At 41.6% G+C, this 18,624-nt stretch overlaps 1 protein-coding gene and 1 pseudogene across 15 annotated transcripts in view; one reads left to right on the top strand and one right to left on the bottom strand.

Annotated features, from left to right (window-relative positions):
* RBFOX2 (RNA binding fox-1 homolog 2) overlaps nucleotides 1–18,624 on the top strand; it is a 265,256-nt gene that overhangs the window by 126,418 nt on the left and 120,214 nt on the right. The window lies entirely within an intron of this gene.
* Nucleotides 8,545–9,078, bottom strand: LOC309812136 (ATP synthase membrane subunit K, mitochondrial-like; annotated as a pseudogene). Its single transcript has one exon. The product of its transcript is annotated as an ATP synthase membrane subunit K, mitochondrial-like (transcript).

Raw genomic sequence — 18,624 nt, 5'->3', positions numbered from 1 at the left:
GGGCAGTTACTAGATGGGCATGTGTATTCAAGAGACAATTTTTAAAAGATAGGTGATATCAAGACATGTCTTTTGTCACTAGGAAAGATCCAGTAGGGAAGAATTGAGGGTGCTGAAAAGAAAGAGGCTAATTGCAGGAGCAAAGTCTGCTATATCCAGCATACAGAGAGGGAGTGGCCAAAAGCAGTTTTTTTCTTTTTAATAGGAAGGAGGGTGGAGTGTGCGGGTTTAGAGCCAGATAGGCTGGTGGCGTCGGTTTCAGGCAGAAGAGGGAGTTCTCTGGGCGTGTCTGCTTTCTTTATAACATGTAAGATGAACGTAGCTGAAAGTGTTAGTGCAGGGAGTGGAGAAGAGTTGTCGCAGATTTGAGGAGAGAGGACAAGGTGTGAAATAGTAGTCATCTCAAAAAAATGGGAAGTGAACTTACTGGAGAGGTGTATGATGCTTAAAATCTGTGGTCATGAACTTGAGTGAGTGGTGGTAAGTCAGTTGTGTGATTTTTATCCAGCAATCTTCTGTTGTTTAGATGCAAGAGTTGGATTTAACCAGGAATTGAGATTTTACTAGGTAAGTTAGACTAAGGGAAAAGGGGGCAAAGGAACTAAGACTTTTTGGAAAGGAATACGTATAGTGTTGGACCCTAGAATCTAAACTGGCTTAGGAGGGAATTAAGAACATGAGGAGGAGAGGAGTAGGGTGGTCAAAAAGCAGTAGGATCGACCTGTAGATTAGAGATCTGAAGGAGGCTGGAGCAATGCTAGCGTGGGGAAACTCCTAGAGCAGGCAAACCTGATGGTGTGAGAGGAGAATGCTTGAGACACTTGAGATTTTGGAGAAGGTGTGGTTATTGGTGATGACGGTGCTGGGATACAGTGCTAGGTCAGTGGCTTCTGTGAAGTTGTGAAAAAATATAGTTGGCGCTTGAACACATTAGAACAGTACCAGCAACTAGGAGGCCAGAGTAGTTAATGAATCATCTGCGTGGATGTTGAGATCGTCAAGAATGACAAAACTAGGGCTTCCCTGGTGGCGCAGTGGTCGAGAATCTGCCTGCTAATGCAGGGGACACGGGTTTGAGCCCTGGTCTGGGAGGATCCCACATGCCGTGGAGCAATTAGGCCCGTGAGCCACAACTACTGAGCCTGTGCGTCTGGAGCCTGTGCTCCGCAACGAGAGGCCACGATAGTGAGGCCCGCGCACCGCGATGAAGAGTGGCCCCCGCTTGCCACAACTAGAGAAAGCCCTCGCACAGAAACGAAGACGCAACACAGCAAAAATAAATTAATTAATTAAGAGTTAGGACTTCAACATATTCATTAAAAAAAAAAACTGGTAAAATTTCATGCCATCTATAATACTGATTGTGAAAAAAAAAAAAAGAAAAAAAGAATGACAAAACTAATAAAGGACATGAAGACAGGGAGCCCTGTGCTAAGACTTGAGGAGGTAGGCAGACGACACCTGTTTCAAAGGATCTGCAGTTTGGACGGAGGGTAGAAGTAGTCTTGGAAAGCGAGGAGGATACCTGTGAGGTTCAACACGAGATGGTAGTGCGGAGTAGGGAGGATGCTTGCCACTGCCTGGTGTGTAATGGAAGGAGGAAAGCTCCTACTGAAGAAGCAGCAGTGTTCTCAGGAGCGGTCAGGTTTCCTTTAGAGCAAAAAAGGTGAAGGGAACATCGCAGAGAAGAGAGTGAGTATATAGAAGAGGTTACTGAGGGTAACTCATGCCCACGAGGGCTTAGGAGGGCGAGGGAGAGCCAGAGGCGGGACCAGAAGAGCGGCTGTGCAGAGCTGTACAGGGTGAGCCATCCAGAAGCCTTGGACTTCTGATGATGGTTGGGGTGAATGAGGATGTAAGCCAGGATGGAATCGTTCTAGAAATCTCTTGTAAAAACAGGGTAATTACTTAAACCTGTAAGCCAGAGCAATAATTCTCAAACTTTATGGTGCATCAGAATGCACAGATTGCTGGGGCCCACCTCCAGAGTTTTAGATTCCTTAGATCTGAGCGTACCTGGGAGTTTACATTTCTAATACATTCCCAGGGGATGCTGATGCTACTGGGCCAGAGACTACCCTTTGAAAACCATTGGTCCAGAGAAACTAGTTGTGGCTAAGTAAGCAGCTCTTGCAGACTGTAGCCCCAGATGATGTGTGGTCTGTGTGATAGCAGGCCTCTCTTTGATTTTGGCAGTTAAAGGAGAGAGTGAGTATATGATCCTTTCTTTTCAGGGATAGTAATTTCTAGGTGATGCCATTTGATTATTAATGAACATTTATTGAATATCTGTTTTATGCAGCAAAATGAGGATACCAAGAGTTATAAAGTATTTTCTTTCTCAAGGATAATGGGGCAAAATAGGGATATAGAAGTTAAATAGATAAATAACCGTACATTGTAGCAAAGACGACATGCCGGTCGGTAGGTGGTATGGGCAGTTGTCAACAGGAGCTGGGAAAAATGGGTAATCACTGAGGATGAGATTGGTTGGGAAAGGGGTGTCTTGAAGGAGATGTAATTTAAGCTAGATTCTGGGAGAACTAAATAGATACAAGGCAGATGGAGAACTGGCAGAAGCAGAGATACAGTGTCAAGAATGACCATGAAACCTTAACAACTACTCCTGAGTCCCATTGCTTTCATCCTGGCCACGCCACCGCTATCTCTTGCCTGTATTATTATAATAATTTTCTAACTAGCCTCTTCCCCAGCCCCTTCTTTGAAGTCTGTTCTCAACACAGCAGCCAGAGTGATCCTTTGAGATGTCACATTACATTGCTCCTCTGGCCAAAACTCTCCAGTGGCTTCATATCTCACTCAGCATAAAAGTCCTGCACTGGCCTGTAAGGCCCTAAATGACTTGCTCCCCTGGCTGTCTTTGACCTCCTGTTCTTCTATACTCCTGCCCATTCTTTGAACATTTCAAACACACCCTTGCCTCAGGGCCTTAGCTTTTGCCCACCTCCTTGTTCTTTCTGCAGATATCTGCTTGACTTCCTTGTTTATGTGAAATCTCTACTCAATTGTCACATTATCAGGAGCACCCTGTATAAACAGTAATTCCCTACCCCTTTATTCAACATTTCCCATTCCTTTTCCCCATCTTTATTTTTCTCCTTAGCACCTACCACCATCTGACTTGCTGTGTATGTTTGCTTACTGCCTTTCTCCTTCAACCAGAATGTATACTCCATGAAGGCACTGGCGTATTCTATGCGCCTAGAAAGGTGCCTGGCATAGAGTAGGCACTGATTGGACATTTGTGTAGCGAAAAGAAGGGAGGAAAGAAAGTTTGGAGGATAGTGAAGGGACCAGTATTACTGGAAGAGACAGGAATGGCAGAAAGAAATGGTTTGATGGATAACCTGGAGGATCTTGAATACTGGATCACTATTCTACAGAAAATAAGAAATTCTTAAATTTTTCAGTACAGCAATATTTAGCCTTCTCAAAATAGTGCTTTGGTTTTAGGTTCTGTGGATAGAATAGTTTGGGGAGGGACTAGAAGCAGGGAGATCGATTACTAGTGGGTAGTTGTTGGGTAACAACTATAGGGTTGTACAGGTATGAGGCAGAAGGCCTTGGGATCGGGGTTTGGAAGTGAGAATAACATTTTTAGGTAGAGATGACGGCCGGATACATGAATGCTGAGAGGTAAGCTCTTCCAGTTGTATAAAAAAGTTGCCTGTCTTAATATGTATGTTTTAATATTGTTCGTTGTAATGTGGCATTTACTCTTAAACAAGTATCTTTTGTCATTTTTCAAACCAGAATATGGAATTTTGTTGTAAAATTTATAAATTAGGGCATAAAGTTGGAACCATTTAAGCAAACATTCATTTTTTAAGATTTTAATTGTATACTTGAAGGGGTAGAAAATCAATGTGATAAAGCACACATACTGGCTTGGGGATGGGGGGATGGGGAAGTGAAGCCTATAACTCTCAAAACACATTTTCTTTCATTTCTTTCTTTTTTTTTTTTTTGCGGTACGCAGGCCTCTCACTGCTGTGGTCTCTCCCACTGCGGGGCACCGGCTCCGGACGTGCAGGCTCAGCGGCCAGGGCTCACGGGCCCAGCCGCTCCGCGGCACGTGGGATCTTCCCAGACCGGGGCACAAACCCGCGTCCCCTGCATCGGCAGGCGGACTCTCAACCGCTGCGCCACCAGGGAAGCCCTCATTTCTTTTTGCAATGAATAAAGTACATTTTAGGAGTTGTAGTCTTCCTTCGCTAGCTCCTTTTTTCCCATCTTGGTTCTGTAAATATGTGCTGCTTTAAAAACTTGTGAGCAGGTTAAAGCACAGCGTTCTTGTTCCTCCTCTGAAGGTGAGCTTGCTGCTCCTCTTCCCAAACGCTTTTTCAGCATCCTTCGCTATTATTAAATGAGGTAACATGTAGTACCTGTCATTATAAGGCCAGCATAGAACACACTCCACAAATATTAGTTAAAAGGTTAATTAGATATTCTTAGTATAATGAACTATCTGTGTAGCCTAAAGTACTGGGTTTTGATTCCACCTAATTCGTATCTGTAAGTTCTGTGCTACCTTATTTGTGTATTAACTCACATGGTGTTTTATTTGCTTATTTGAATTTAGACCATTAATTTAAATTTAGACCATTAATTTAGAGGTTAAATAATCAAAGCCTGCCTTTCATTCTTTAAAATAACTGTCAGTTATTTTTCCTGAGTGTGAGATGAACGCTTAATCACTGGCCGTTTTAGCCAGATCGCCATATCCATGAAAATCAAAAAGAACTGATTATAGCTTCATTGTGTATTACATCATATTCTGGTTGCAGTTCTATTCTTGCTCAGTTGTTAACCTGCTGTGTTATTAAAACAAGTCCCATCATCTTTATGCTCTTGTGTCTCATCTGTAAAATGGGGATGATATTACTCCCCAGTGTTATTGTTGAATGCCATATTCCTCAGATAAACTGACATCTAAATAAAAGCATCTAAATCATTCTTAATGATTTATTTATTCTCTTTATTGTACTTTTAGTTGCTAATTAGATAAAAAGTGAAATGGTATTTTTTTTGCCAAGATTGGCATTACAATTTAAAAGCAGATGCCAGGATTGGGGTGGGGTGGGGGAGACAGTTGCTGTTGTGTGTATATTCCCCTCTGCTCTGTTTCATTGATTCCGGATCTTTCTTTTTATCCTTTTGTTTGATTTTATTAAGTTTATTAGAAATACATTTCTTGGACTCATTGAAAGTCAAAATAATATTTTTTCATGTTGTTCAATACCATGCTGCTCTGGTAGTGGGTGCTTACAGGTTACATCTAATGCCAGGGAAATTCTCAAGATGGTTAAAGACAATTAGGATTGGAAGAGAAAAGGGGACAGGAATTCCCAAGTGCCTCCAGTGTATGAGGTCAGGTCCTTTCACAACTATTGTCTTATTTTATGATTCGTTTTTCATATTGTGATACAGAAGCAAGAGTCAAACCCAGTAGTTTTGCTTCAGAATCAGTACTCTTTTTTTTTTTTAAATAAATTTATTTATTTATTTATTTTTGGCTGCGTTGAGTCTTCGTTGCTGCACGCGGGCTTTCTCTAGCGGCGAGTGGGGGCTACTCTTCGTTGAGGTGCGAGGGCTTCTCATTGTGGTGTCTTCTCTTGTTGCGGAGCACAGGTTCTAGGTGCGCGAGCTTCAGGAGTTGTGGCATGCGGGCTCAGCAGTTGCGGCACGTGGGCTCTAGAGCACAGGCTCAGGAGTTGTGGCACATGGGCTTAGTTGCTCTGCGACATGTGGGATCTTCCCGGACCAGGGCTTGAACCCGTGTCCCCTGCATTGGCAGGCGGATTCTTAACGACTGCGCCACCAGGGGAGCCCGAGAGTCAGTACTCTTAACCGGCCTGCTGTAATGCTTTCCATCTAGTCTGTGATAGGCAGCCTCTAAGGTGGTCTCCAGTGATTCCTACCTCTTGGTATTCACGCTTTTGTGCAGTCTCTTGCCTTTGAGTATAGTCTGGACCTAGTGACTTACTTCGAACTAAGAGAATGTGGCAAATGTGATGGGATGTCACTGCCAAGATTTGGTGATGAGGAGACTGTGGCTGTCATCCTGGGTGCTTTTCCTCTCCAGCTCTCTCCCAAGTGCTTGCATGGTGAGAAGCAAGCTGCCATGTTGTGAGTAGCGCTATGGCGAGTCCCACATGACAGAGAGATGATGTTTAGGGCCCACAGCAAGGCGAGTGAGCTTGGCAGTAGATCCTTGCCAGTCCAGCCTTGAAATTACTACAGCCCTAGCCAACACCTTGATGGCAGCCTTGTGAGAGACCCTCAACCAGAGGCACCCAGCTCAGCCTCGCCTGGCTTCCTGATCCACGTGAACTGTGAGATAATAAGTAATGTTTTAAGCTGTTGTTTGAGGATGATTTTTTTAAAATAAATTTATTTATAAATTTATTTATTTATTTTTATTTTTGGCTGCGTTGGGTCTTCATTGCTGCGTGCAGGCTTTCTCTAGTTGCGGTAAGCGGGGGCTACTCTTCATTGCTGTGCACGGGCTTCTCACTGTGGTGTCTTCTCTTGTTGCGGAGCACAGGCTTTAGGTGCGCAGGCTTCAGTAGTTGTGGCATGCGGGCTCAGTAGTTGTGGCTCGTGGGCTCTAAAGCGCAGGCTCAGTAGTTGTGGCGCACTGACTAGTTGCTCCGTGGCATGTGCGATCTTCCCGGACTGGGGATCAAACCCATGTTCCCTGCTTTGGCAGGCAGATTCTTAACCACTGTGCCACCAGGGAAGTCCCCTGAGGATGATTTGTTATATAGAAATAGACAACTATAGATTTTGATACCCAAAGTGGGGTGGTTCTACAGCAGAAATCTAAAATGCAGGAGTGACTTTGGAACTGGGTAATGGCCTCTGAGGAGAGTGTTTGTGAAAAATCAGAGTACCTTGGACATGTTGTTTCTAAAATTTGGGACTTTGAGGAGATCACCATGAAGGCTCAGAGGAAAGGAAACTGGAGGAAAGGGGAATCCTTGTTACATAGTGGCAGAAATTTTAGCATCACTATTGTTTGTAGTTGCGTGAAAAGCAGAAAAGGTGCCTAATGAACTGGCAGATGTCCCTAAGTAAATTTCCAAGCAAAACATTGAAGGTGCCCCCTGCTTTCTTCTTACTGCTTGAAGTGAAGTATGAGAAGAGAGAAATAAATTGAAGAAAGGACTGTTAAACAAAAAAGGTCAGTTCAAGGGCACTGCCTGGAGAATCGAGGTCTAAAGATGAAGCTGAGGGTGTGACTTAAAACCTTTTGTTAAAACCTAAGAAAAACCTTAAGAGTCACACAGAAGACCTTTCAATCAAGGAATAGGACTTAAAACTGTTTTAGCATGAGAGAAGGTAGAGAAGGGCTTATCTTGAAGATATTTGTGGGTATAGCTTTTGTCTAATGCAGTGAATCTCAGTGAGATTTACAGGAGGCCCACTGCAGCTACAGCTGAAAAGGAAAAGAGACAGTTCAAAATGAGAAGAAGCTGTTGAACCCCCAAAATTGTTCTGGCAGGAAGCAGGCTGAGAAAATTACTCAGCTGCTGACATGTGCTACCTTTCGTGAAAAAAGAAGGATGATTCAAAGGCAAGAGCCACAGAGAATTCCTACCACAGCCTTGAGACCTAATCAAGGAACTCCCAACATTTATTTGCCCAGTGAGATTTCAGAATCACTATGGACCAGTGACTCCTTTGTGTGTCCCCTGTCCTCCCAACCCCCCTTTGGAGAAGTTATGCCATTTGGAGATTACAAGAGATTTCAGAGTAACAGAAACCAAAAGAGGGCAGGAGAGAAGGGTGCCCTGATACTATGCCATTTTAGGCCAGTCTTTGCAGAATGCATATCCATTGCTAAATCATCCCTTCTTTGGCTTTTGTTTGCAGATCTTCTAGTTACTAGAGTATTTGTGAGAAAGCTGAAGCAATCAGGAGGAGATTTCCCACCACCACACTTTACCCACCTTGTACCATCAGTGTCAGTGAACTTTCCCTCTCTCCCATTACTGTACACTAAGGAGTTGCCTTCCTTATAACGCCAACACCTCAGTTGTGTACTAGGTTCCATCTCTGCTAGCCTGTTTAGGACCTGGACCCAGCAATTCTCTCTCCTCTCTCTGGGATCATCAGGTTTTCTGTGTTTGCTAGATTAGTTCCGCTAACATGCCATTAAGCTGTTCTTTCATCCCCTTGAAAATAATACTCTTAACCTCACTTTTCTGTCAGCTACTTTTCTTTTCCCTTAGAGCAAAACTCAGTAGAGTTGTCTCTGTTTGCTCATACCAGTTTTCTCCTCTCATTCCCTCTTAAACTCGCTCAGTTAGGTTTTTATTGCCCCTGAAATGGCTCTTGTCAATATTACCAGTAGCCTCCATGCTGCTAAGTCTAGTGGTTGGGTCTCAGTCCTCATGTTACCTGACCTGCCTGTAGAACATAATGTGGCTGATCATTCCTTCCTCTGTGATGTGCTTTCTTGGGTACTTGACTTCCAGGACATCACACTCTCCTGGTTTTCTTCTTATCTTATTGGTGATTTCTTCTCAGTTTTAAAGTTGTCGTACTCTGGGTCAAGTCTTTGGATCTCTTCACTTGATTCTTTTACTTAGTGATTTCATCTAGTCTCGTGGATTTAATTCTCAGTTAACCAGGACAAATAGCCAAAACTATTTGTCAGCTGGGCCCAGTGGGCTCTTTGATCTTTTTATCTTGGTTAACTCTTCCTCCAGGTTCATAATTTATTGTACAAATCGAGTATAACTGGATGAGTTGACATTAGCTTCTTCAGGCCTGGGAACTTAATAGATGAGATACAGTTTAGAATCCGTTTATGTTGCTTTCACAGCTGGAGTTTTTTTAGACCTTAACTTGAAATATAAGACTATCAAAGCAATACCTCCATACATGCCACATGCCAGTACACAATTTATTCTCCCTGTGAAAGTGTTAAGCGTTGAAATATTTTTTGATACCAGTGAAATGTAATTGGGCATCAGTTTCTGGACCTGACATGATTTCAGTCTGTATTGTTCAGTGGAGGATTGTTTAACTCTCATGACTAATTTAAGAAATAAGAAATGGTAGTGAAGGAGTTCCCTGGTGACGCAGTGGTTAAGAATCCGCCTGCCAATTCAGGGGACGTGGGTTCGATCCCTGGTCCGGGAAGAGCCCACATGGCACGGAGCAACTAAGCCTGTGTGCCACAACTACTGAGCCTGCGCTCTAGGGCCCACGAGCCACAAGTACTGAGCCCGTGCGCCACAGCTACTGAAGCCCGTGCACCCTAGAGCCCGTGCACCACAACGACTGAGCCTACATGCCACAACTACTGAAGCTCGCATGCTCTAGGGCTGACGTGCAGCAACAAGAGAAGCCACCGCAGCGAGAAGCCCGTGCACCGCAATGAAGAGTAGCCCCCACTTGCTGCAACTAGAAAAAGCCCTCGCACAGCAACAAAGACCCAACGCAGCCAAAAAAAATAAATAAAATTTTTAAATAAATAAATAAAATAATTTAAAAAGTCTGCACCAAATCTGTAAAAAAAAAAAGAAAGAAATTATAGTGAAAAACAACTTTATTAGAAGTAAGAAGAAATGCATTCACGCAACTAACTACATATCTCTCCTATAGTGACTACAAGTCACATTTGAATACTATTCATGTTTTTTTTTAAAATCTTTTTTGCAGTACTTCATGTTTTCCTATCCTTTTTGTATCCTCTTTCTTTCTTCCTATTCTCCGAGACTCACGCTTGTGGTTGAGAGGGTAAACGTTCTCTTCCTAGTTCTGTATTTATTTCTGCAAGTTCATTTCCTGGCCGTATGAGGAATTGTCTTATTAATTTGCAATCTTATAATTGAACCTCTTCCTGTAAAATGAAAGCATTTGTTGTACTAATATCAATCATATTGAAGAAAATAGACATAGGCTATCTTCCAGCCATTCTTTTGCAAGTACAGATTTTAACTCTCTTATCATTGTGTCTAAACCTTCTTTAGCCTTGTTAATAGTACAAGAACTTTTGGGGTATTTTTTTTTTTTTTTTTTTTGCAGTACGCAGGCCTCTCACTGTTGTGGCCTCTCCCGTTGTGGAGCACAGGCTCCGGAGGCGCAGGCTCAGCGGCCATGGCTCACGGGCCCAGCTGCTCCGCGGCATGTGGGATCTTCCCGGACCGGGGCACGAACCCGCGTCTCAGCCACTGCGCCACCAGGGAAGCCCCGGGGTATTTTTTTAAGAGGGGTTTTTGAATCTGTTATTAGTTGAGACTGCATTGAGCTGAGAAGAACATTAACGGTTTTTCTAAGGACAGAAAGAATCGTTTACTCTTTTTGAAATCTAAATTATGTGCTCTTGATTTCTCTTCCTTTTCCATCTGTGAAAATACATTCAAATTCAATCCTATTCTTCCTAATAGCGGAAACTAAAGCAAGTTTTTTGCTGAGTGGTACTCAAGCCAATCCCAAACTTGTTCTAAAATTGTCACAAGTTATGTTTATGCTGTGAGTTTTAGGTTCTGTGTCAGTGTTTGTACTGTTTTTGACCCTTTGTTCTGCTCCTGCTCCTTTTGTAGATCTCTACCTGTGTAGATGTGAATCTTCCAAATATGTGATGTCTCACTGACATGTACTGTCCCAATTGTTTATTCCCTACTTTCCTAGTTTGGGAAGCGTATACCTCAAAAAGCAGCCTTCTTTGAATGTAATTTAATTGCTTATGTCATTCATTAACCTGGAACACACCCATCTTGTAAATTCTGATTTCAGATTCCAAATATGTCTCTAATAGGGTCTAGCTAATTATTGCTTCTGGTTCTTCTTCCTTCACTTACATTGTCTAAACATAATATTTAAAGATTTTTTTTAGAAATCCTTTGACAATACATAATTATGTTCAAAAGATGATATTTTCATTTCTGTACCATCTGTTTCCTTCCAGTTACCTTTATATATTTATCTACCTTCAGCACTTGGCCATGTATGAACTGTATCAAGTAAATTTTGTTCATGTTCTAAGAAAAAGAATACTGTTACATGTCCTTTTAGTGAAACAGGATGATCCCAATTCTCATTGCAAAATACTGCATGAGGACATTCTTTCTGTTGAACTGGATGAGACTACCATAGTTCCTTTTTGTTATTAGAAATATATTGTTTACTTATTGATTCTTGACTGTGGTCAAGCTTATATCCTAGATTAGAATGTAATCACCTAAAGAGTCGTAGTCTCAAGACTTCACTTCTATATATCAGGCTTCACCATCATCATTAGAGTTTAGAGTGCTGCTATCCGTATTTGCATTCATCTTCAGATTCATCTAATAATTGTGAAACATTTTCCTCTGTTAGTTTTTCTTTGTCATTTTGGGTGAGAAGTGAAAAACTGTATTCAATGAAAACTGAGCAAACAGTAAAAAAAAACAGCATCTCTAATCTTCTTTAAAGCCTTCTTGAAAGATGATACAATACTTTGCACAATGTAGTAAGAAAACTGAAGGATGATGTGTTAGTGGTGATTTATTTCACTATTGTATCATTCTTCTAAGTGAGTATTCTAAGCCAGTTTCAAACCTGGCTCTTAATGACAGCCATTGGTCTGTCAGTTTATTACTTTGGTCATTTTTTAAAACATGGTTGGGAATAATTAATGAGTAAAGCTGATTGAAAAATCAGAATGTTTCAAGATATAGGGAAAATAAGATCCCTAAAATCTCACGATGCACCTTAGATTTATAAAAGCGTTCAGGGAACCCATATGTTAAATGCAAGATAGAATGTGTTTGTTATTATTATTATTTTCTTTTCCCCCCCTTCGGTACGCGGGTCTCTCACTGTCGTGGTCTCTCCCGTTGCGGAGCACAGGCTCCGGACGCGCAGGCTCAGCGGCCATGGCCCACGGGCCCAGCCGCTCCGCGGCATGTGGGATCTTCCCAGACCGGGGCACGAACCCGTGTCCCCTGCATCGGTAGGTGGACTCTCAACCACTGCGCCACCAGGGAAGCCCTGTTATTATTTTTAAAGTAACATTTTCTTTGGGTTTGGGGGTGGGGCGGGGGTGGGAAATAACCTTTGAGAAAGAATAAGTCATAAAATATAAATCCTTAAATATAGAACTGTTCAAAAAAGAAAAGTTGGGCCCAGTGGACTCCGATGGTATACCGGGGGTTAAATGCTGTCTGTATGCTGATGATTCTCAAATGTATACCTACAGGCCAGGTCCCTCCCAGGAAGTTTACATCCAATTGTCTACTTGACATTTCCATACCTAATAGTTACCTCAAACTTAACTTGTCCAGGCTGAACTCCTGGTCTCCACTTGCCTTCTTCCAGTCTCAAGCCTGTGGGAACACCTACAGTTTTCCCCTTCTCAGATGACATCTTTCTGTTGCTCGGGCCAGAAAAAAACTTGGAGTCACCCTGGACTCTTCTTTCTCCCTCACGCCAGTGTTATTAATCAGCGAATCATTTAGGCTCTGCCTTTCAAAAATCACCTAAATCCAGTCCCTTTTTACTAGCTCTGCTACTGCTCTCCTCACTCAGTACCCCATCCTTTCTCACCTGTATTATTGCAATAGTCTCCTACCTGGTCTCCCTGCTTCCACCACTGACTCCAAATAATTTATTCTGAACACAGCATCTGACTTAGACCTGTAAAAATATAAATCTGATCGTGCTCAAAAATCCACTCATGTGCTTCACTCGGAGGAAAAGCCAGAGTCCCTACAAGCCTCTGGTTGAGCTGGCTCCTGTGTACCTCTTTGACTTCTGTCTCCTCCTGTTCGTCCTCAGTCTCCTCCAGCCACACTGGCCTTCTTGGCGTTCCTCAAGCTTGCCAGGCACTTTGCAGTACTTTTTTCCTCTGCTTGTCATGCCCTTCTCCAGATACCCTCATGTGTACTGCTTCAGCTCCTTCACATTTCTGCTGAAATGTTACCTTTTCATTTAGCTCTTGTTTTAGTCATTTTATTTTAAGTTCTCCATAGCCCTTCTAGTATACTGTAAAAACATCTTTTTTACCACTTTCCTCACCTGTAGAGATTTTTGTCTGGTTTGTTTATTGCTGTATCCCTAGTGTCTAGAACAGTGACTGATGCTCAATAAATATTTGTCAGATGGGTGCTGAATTCCAGAGGTTTTCTACTGGTTACTTTTTCATTAACAGGGGAATACTTAGTAACTATAGGAATTTACAATGCAGAACTCTTCTTTGTATTTGTCATCGTCATTTTCTCTCCTTTACTAGGACCACCTGTCCCTGTGTGTGTGATGGTTTTACTGTAGAGGCAGTAGTGCCTCATGGTGCAGGCTTTGGAACCAAATTGACGAGGTTTCAAACCTGGTTCTCTGGCATTCTGTCTTAATGACACCGGGCATATTAATGTGCTTTCTCATCTATAAAATTAGAACAACGACAACAATAAAAATAGTAGCTATCTCAGAAGGTTGCTTTGAGCCTGTAAAAGCTCTCGGAACAGTTCTTGGTACATAATAAATATTCAATTTATGTTAGTTATCATGATTGTTTCCTGGCTAGACCCATCCCAGCTGTTCTGAGTCAGTGACCCTCCCGAGTGGCAGTACTGGGAACTCTCTGATTACCACCTATTTTCTTCCCCCTTTAAAAATAGTACGGGCATGTCGGGTCCTTCTTTCTCCTTTTTACCTCCGTCTTTCTCTTTTACTATTTAAACTTTAGTTATTTCCACTGTCAGCAGTCTTTTTAGATTTCTTCCTCCTCTCCTTTCAGCAAGTATTTATTAAGCACTTAACTTTCCCTTCCCGATTTTGTTCTAAATCTTGCTATGTTTCCTTTTCGTTGTCTCCATCTTTTTATCCCATTTACAAAATAAACAAATTACCTTCCTTATGATTGATTGACTAGAATTACATTTGTATCAGGGAAAATGGAAATGTTGTAGATGTGGAAATGAAATTTGTATTTTTTAAAGTTGCACCCCCCCCCAAAAAAAAAATTTGCACCAGTCACTAAAATGCTTGAAAGTACTCCTACTCCTTCCTCTACGTCTCCACAGACGTCTCCACTTTCTTAGCGGATTAAATTTATCTTCTACTTCTAACCAATGTTCAAGATGATTTGGAAAAAAACACATCATTTCTTATTTAATTACATTGGCATTATTTGTAATTTGCTGCTATTTTAACTATCTTGTCCTCTGTTTATTTTTATTTCAGATGTACAGTAGTTCAGGTCCATTACTGGTTACACGGACTCCTATATTCTCCCCCCCACCCATACCCCAACTCCCTGATTACATTCCTGGGCTCTTGTGGTCTGGTGTGGAAACCCAGTCACCATTTATAAATATGTACATGTGTGTGTCTGTGTGTGTGTCTGTGTGTATTTCTTTTAATGGGGAAATGTGATCAATCCCAAACAACTCTGAAATAAAAATGGATTTTTAGAATATGACCCATTTTGTAAATTTTAGACAGATTGTATATTGGCTGTAATATTCTTTTCAGAGCAGACAAGATGGACCCATTTAGGCATCCATTTAAAGAGGTTTTATTTTAAGACTCTAAGGGGCTTTTGTTTGTAAGATATGCTGTGGTATTACCTAATTCATGTTACAAGGAGAACAGTATTCTTTTTGCTGCCTTTTCTTGGTATAATCTTTTTCTGGGCACATTTCATCAACAAATTTAAGACAATTGAAATGCTTATTAAAAGTGTCCCCAATCTGTATCTATAAACTCTAGGTTCTTCTTATTCTTTTTTCTTTTATATATTTAGCCCATTCATTCATCCATGCTAATTGGCGGCAACTGTTTTGGGAAAGTACTATAAGGCATAATGAAAACTGCTAGATTTCTACTTTTATATTTTGGTAATTTTCATTTTTTGAGTAACTTTTATTTTCCTTTGAACCCTTAAGATTTACCTCTTTTCACCAAGAAGTAAACTAATTTAAATAATTTAAATCAATAAATTAAATAAAATTCAAAAATATATGTCCAAGTTGGGCAATAAATCCTTTTACTTTTATTTTTACTATTTCACCAGACAAAATATATTAGGCAGATTTCTTAAAGTTTGATAATGAAAAATTCTATTTTGTTTTGCCAATAAAATGTAAAATTTTTAATGTCAAGGCATAAACTCCCAGGGGATAAGAAGGGGCTAGGAGAGTAGGCAGGTTGAAAAGGGGTGTTTGGGACTTGGCCAGATTCTTAAAAAGGCAGTCTGCCTCTTCATGGTGTTGGCTGCAAAACAGACACACATACTTTGAGCATTTGTTATTTGCAGTTGGTGGTGCATAGTTTGGGGAATAGGTGAGGGATATGTTACTTTCGTAAGCACAGAATCAAGTTCTGACCACTCATTATTTGACTGAAAGTTTATTGAGTTTCTACTATGTGTAGATATCTTGTAGTTTGCCTTTCAGAGTGTTACCTGGATTTTTGCTTAAACTAAAGCTAGCCAGTGGCCCCATTCTCATTCTTTAACAGAAAAAAAAGAAAAAAAGAAAAGGGGGTAAGATGTGTGTATATTTTAGGTTTAATAAATAAGTTAAACTTTCCTTTTGAATACCTTGCCAAAGGGCTTCAGTGCTTGTGGTCTTAGTTCGCTAGGGCGGCTGTAACGAATTTCCACAGACCTGTGGCTTAAACAATAGAAATTTCTCTCACAGTTCTGGAGGCCTGGGAAGTCCCAGATCAAGGTGCCTGCAAGGTAGGTTTCGTTCTGAGGCCTATTCTCTTGGCTTGTAGGCTGCTGCCATCTCCCTATGTGCACACTTGACCTCCTTGTCATGCATGCGTTGGGGCGAGCAAGAGCAGGAAAGTGGATGCGAGTGTCAGCCGGCTCTCTGCTGGCTCTTCTTATAAGGACACTACTTCTATCAGACTGGGGACCCCGAGGCCCTGTCTTCTAACACAGCCACGCTCGGGACTAGGACTTCACCACGTGAATTTTGCAGGGGAGGGACCCACAAACATAAAGACCATAACACTTGTCTTTTTAATTCATCCCAAATCTGAGTATTTACTGTGCACTAACCTCCATTCTAGTCCTGCCCCTCTCCAGCTTTGTAAACTCAAAGCAGTGACTCAGGCTCACTAGGCCACAGTTTATCAGTAAAACAAAGGTGTTGAACCTGTCAGTAGCCATGATTCATTCTAACTCCATGGATACTAGTTCCATTTTCATTTCCCTCTTGTTTTCCTCTTTCCCTGGTATGCTTAGGATTGTGTGTCAGGTTTCCTCTCTGTTTTTACTCTTCTTTTTCTCTCCTTTTGTTTCTTTGTATTTTTTACGCTCACATTCTACCCTCTGTCTCCATCCTCCCCTTCCCTGAATTGGACATATTTTCTAAGAACTTATAAGTTTACTATATTTAGTAACTCTTTAAGGATTTAGCAAGTAGATGGAATGTCATATTTCTTTCTGTTAAACATATTGCAAACCTCTAAACTAGATTGACTCTAAATTAAATTGCTTTTTAGTCACTTCAGAACATATTTGGGTTGTTTTCCTATAGTTTCCTCACATCATTTTTCTTAGAATTTAGCCCGAGGGAGGCTAGGGATATTGTTTTTCATGTATGCTTTTAGTAAAGCATCTACTTCATTGTGGGGGATCAGTTAGTACGAATTGACACTGATGACAGTGATGGACTTTTCACTCTTGAGGGAAGGAGAGACCTGTGCTATCCCTTCCAATCTCTCCCTTTTGATCTGTGACAGAAGGAAGTAGTTGTTCTACAGTCTCAATGGCTTTTCTTCTTTTGTGAGTATTAGCAACAAACTATGAAGTCAGCTTCACAGGATGTAAAAAAATGTGGGTAACATGGGTGCAAGACTGCATTGCTGTTGACATTCCCTTGACTGATGGAGAAAGTTTGCCAGAAACATTGTCACCTGGACTATTATAAGAACTAGATCATGAGCGGAGAGAGGTCTTACCCTAGTTGTAATATAAATCCTTAGTCTGATGGGCAGTCTGAAGAAACAAATCATTCCAACACGAATTCTGCACATTTTAAAGCTGTTTCTTCTAGAAATAAAAAAATCTGTTAACTACAACACGGTGGTAGGTATTGTGATAATAATGGTGATTATAATTATAAGGATACTGATCAGCAGCTACTGATTTTTGAATGCCTCCCTCCTCCTTGCCAGGCTTTCTACTAAACATTTTATGGTCATTAACACATTGAATCCTAACAGCAACCCTGTGTTAAGTGGTCACAGACAGTCCACTCTGGTTTTTCCTGTGAACTATTTAAAGTCAGAGGTGAATTCTCTGTGTCCCCAGCACTTAGCTCAGGGCTGAATGTATATCAGATATGCAGTGGTAGATGTTGAACTGACTTGGACTCTGGCATACCAGCTTGCTTAGAATTGTCGGTCTTTGCCTGCCCTTGCCCTGCCCAGCCATGGCCACAGAAAGCTTGCAAGTTCAGGTCTCTACTCTAAGTTAGAGAGTTTAGTCTGACCTTATATCAAGGAGCTACTTTCCCACTACTCAGCCACAGGCTTTAAATAATCTGATGCCTCATTACCCATGTGCCAGGGGTTAAACATGACCCTTATCAGATTGGCTCATCTCCTCGCCTAGTCTTTTTGTTCTGGGACATGATGATGCTCTAATATTTCTTGGGACCTGAGCCCAACACTGAACCCCAGTTCAGTTTACAAAAGACTCCCCTAACCAGTGCCTTTTAAAACTTATTGGATCCTGATTCCCTTTTTCTTGCTTTGAGTTTGATGGTATTCCTTCTCATGTGACTAGGAAAAGTGAAATTTGGCCTGTCCTCTCTCACTGCACCCCTTGAATGAGAACAGCTCTGATTAGGCTAGTTTGATATAGCCGGAAGCCTTAATCATTTGGATCTTGACCTCTTTCTGTAGGATATCAGTCTTTTCCCCATTTTTACTGCTTTATTTCCATTAAGTAATTCCCTGCCCCCAGGACTCAGCATTTCCCTGTATTTCCGTTGTTGCCTACTGATGTTACCCTCACTCTGAAGCCCTCTTAACTGTTGTTCAGCACTCCTTTCCTTCTGCCCTGGGCCTTCACAGCTTCCAACTGTTTCGTCTTCCTTTCTCTTACCTTCACATCTCTTTTGTCCCCCTCTCCTCCACCCATACAACACACATTACTTAGGGAAACCCAGGTATATTTCAGAGCGTGGGTCTTGAAATGTGTTTATGCACTGCCAAAGTCAGTTTCCCTTCATCTTATCTCCGCAGGCAATTAACACAAATGAAAATAGTGACCTTTTAGAATAGCTTTCAAGGGAGGGAGCAACATACCAACTCCCCCAAGATGCTGCTGAGTGGGAGCCAAGTGGCGTGAAGAAGTAAGAGCACCAGGAGTAAACCTCTTAAGTGCACAGTTTCAAACTCAGGGACTAAATGGAAGCAAGAGAAGCAAGTGGAGAGGCGAAGTGGTGCCGACTGTAATGTGGAATAAGATCTGTTTAAAAGATAATAAAGGCAATCCAGAATACATGGAGAGCCCCAGTGAGTTGTTTTCTTGTTCATATTCTCTATAGCCATGTCCCTCGTTGCATTGGTAGGTAGACTAAGTCATGTTTCTTTACACATCTCTGAATGAGAGGTCAAAAGAGTATAGTTCATTAAACTCTTGTT

The sequence above is a fragment of the Mesoplodon mirus genome (genome assembly GCF_964341445.2).
Source record: "Mesoplodon mirus genome assembly, chromosome: 11".
Taxonomy (NCBI): Eukaryota; Metazoa; Chordata; class Mammalia; order Artiodactyla; family Ziphiidae; genus Mesoplodon; species Mesoplodon mirus.
The sequence above is the reverse complement of the archived record's forward strand: the minus strand, read 5'-3'. Positions and strand labels throughout refer to the sequence as shown.